General features: G+C 37.8%; 1 long non-coding RNA gene across 1 annotated transcript; it reads left to right on the top strand.

The window, feature by feature from the left end:
* The first annotated feature begins 1,363 nt into the window (after positions 1–1,363).
* On the top strand, positions 1,364–1,923 carry LOC126190678 (uncharacterized). The gene is made up of 3 exons (XR_007538270.1): positions 1,364–1,464; positions 1,585–1,655; positions 1,800–1,923. It is a non-coding gene; the product is annotated as an uncharacterized LOC126190678 (long non-coding RNA).
* Positions 1,924–2,707: the final 784 nt, after the last annotated feature.

Here is a 2,707-nt window from a genome sequence, read left to right as displayed (position 1 = left end):
CTGACATTCCGCTCATGGGAGATCTTTGAGTATCCAGTGTTACCGACCGCGAGCAGACAAACATGGGCTATTAAGACCTCCAGTCATATCGAGACACCCAGATTCATTATACTTGCGTTTCAGACTGATAGAAGAGCAAATACATCAAACGAGTCCACCGTGTTCGATAACTGCAAGTTAACTAACGCCAAAGTCTACCTCAATTCAGAATTCTACCCATATGACAATCTACATCTCCAATGGAATGAAAATGTATACAGCCTCGCGTATGACATGTATGCAAGGTTTCGTCCTTCTTACTATTAAATTGCTGAAGGAGAGGGAGGGGGGTGTCTACTGAGTCCTCGTAAGTTCAAAGAGCTTTCACCGATCATTGTAATAAACTGCTCTAAACAGAATGAGATAATTAAGTTTGGACCTTATAAAATAAATAAAATAAAATCAAATAAAATATTAATTATTTTAATGTTAATTATTCTGTATGATGGTGATTGTAATTGTAATTGATATTTGCTTATCTGGATAATTATTCGGTATCAGACGCTTGACAATGGCTTTTTCGTAAAGGCAATGTTACTCGTAGTTGACCGTGAAATAAAATTGAAATAATCGGACTTCGTAATTAAATCGTTTCCAAAGACTGCTGCGGTAGGTGCGGACTCATAATCTAAATCTCAATATTACAATAATTTGCCAGCCACGCCAAAACGTCGTACAGAGGTGATTGTCTACTAAACATAAAAAAGTTACACTGTTAGTTAAATCAGATATATTCAATGAATAAGCCTACAGTTCATAATCCTACTTACTTTTATAAATATAAATTCTTTACAGAATCGAGTGCCTAGTGTGGTTGCAACTCGCAGTAATTTTCTATAACATGAAATATGGCGGTGTGCCAGACAATAAAATAAAATACGTGCTTCTCGCACCACTTCAACCAGAGCTCTCTTTTCTTAATCAAACATACGAGTAACGTAATTGTGCTTTTGTTTTATCAGCGACACAGCGCTGCAGTTGTGTGCCATAGGCTTTATTTATTTGTCACTGATTATTTATTTAATTAATATTTCGCGTTTCCGAGGAAACTCACGCTCGGCATGCAAATGTGCCTTTATATTGCCCCCTGAATTGCGAGGCGAAAGGGCACACCTGCAGGCGAGCAATTCACCTAAAGGCACAAGAAAATCTAAGTTATCTACAACTATTTACATGACCCACATTATACTCATTATATACAAAATTTGAATGACGCGGGTGCGCCGTAAAAGTTCTTATGTTGCCAGATAGAGTGCGCGCATGCGCAGAAGCGTCTGTGTGACTCCGGCACTGCCGTTATATCGTACAGTTAGATCACGCGGCACAGTATTGCAGTTCATATTGTTCGTGTGCGCGCGTCTCTCAGTCGTTGCACCAAGAAAATATTCAACCAAGATTACATATGAAGACTACATTCTATGACAGGTAACTTAGTTTTAAATTTACAATATTCGTTATAACACAATACAACTTAGATTGTTGAATGTTCTTAGTTACATAGTATTGTTTTGAAATACTTCAAAGAAAAATGTCCGTATGTTTCAGGTGCGTTGACCTATACACATCGTGTCGTTATCACAGTTCATATTCATCTGCTGCACAATAATTTTTTACAGGTTAGTATCGTCGTGGTAAAGTTTTTTGATCACAGTAACATCGTTGTATAACAACGTGATTAATACATAAGCGTGTCCATTTCCTATTTTCATTATAGTCGTTGTGATGCAGTTCGTTGTGAGTAAAAGCATTGCTTATTACAGATCAGACGTGACCCGCCGAGTAATTGGTCCACGTGCAGTTCGTTTTTTACATTCCGTGGAAGCTTGGTTGTAGAACCTCGGACGGCACATAGCTGGCGTCGATCCTAGGACAGTCCAGGTAAGAGTGTCCGTCACATTTCGAGAACATTTCATTCGCTGAAGTTCCAACCAAAATTCTTCCACCCGTCGTGTTGTTTTCTGGACAGGCACTTTGTGTCCATTTAATCCAGTTAACATCTTGAAGTTAGGTACTGTAGTAATGTCACTAGACGATGCACGAATTATGCACTTCACATTTTCAGTTTTTTGCTGAATATAGCTCACCTAAATGTTCGTAGTTATTAATCAAGGAAATCGTTCATCGCGTTTACATAGGTACAAGGCATAATGAATGGCATTAACCGTTTCCTTCACATAGGTTTCTGCGTAGTTGCAGAGTTAGTAATGTTCGTTAATGTCCGTGAACAGAGGTTCACTATGCAATGTCTTTTTGGCATTCGTTTTGTTCAAATTTTTACATGATACATCAGTTAAAAAAAAAAAGTAATTATACATACACACGTCACATATTTTCTTAGTATAAACATAATACAGTTGCACATAAACATGTTTACATCATCATTACATCGCTATAGGTTATTACATTGTGTCACATTTGGTTACATGAATTGCAGATATTTACGTCCTCTTTATCGGTTTTGTGATGTCACCTGAAATTAAGATAGGTTAGACACAACATTCATCACATCAGTAGGCAAGACCAGGCGTTTTCACTACTCAATAAATATTCAAAATAGTAAGAGAGAGAAAATGTTCGATTCCTCGCGTTTTGTGCGTGTGTGTAGAGTGTCTGTGTGGCCTTGACTACTGGTAGATGCTTTTCGTGTTGAGAGATGTGCGTCTAATCT

Source organism: Schistocerca cancellata, chromosome 6, assembly GCF_023864275.1.
Source record: "Schistocerca cancellata isolate TAMUIC-IGC-003103 chromosome 6, iqSchCanc2.1, whole genome shotgun sequence".
In the NCBI taxonomy this organism is placed as follows: domain Eukaryota; kingdom Metazoa; phylum Arthropoda; class Insecta; order Orthoptera; family Acrididae; genus Schistocerca; species Schistocerca cancellata.
Note: the sequence above shows the minus strand (reverse complement) of the source record. Positions and strands in the feature narration are given on the sequence as shown.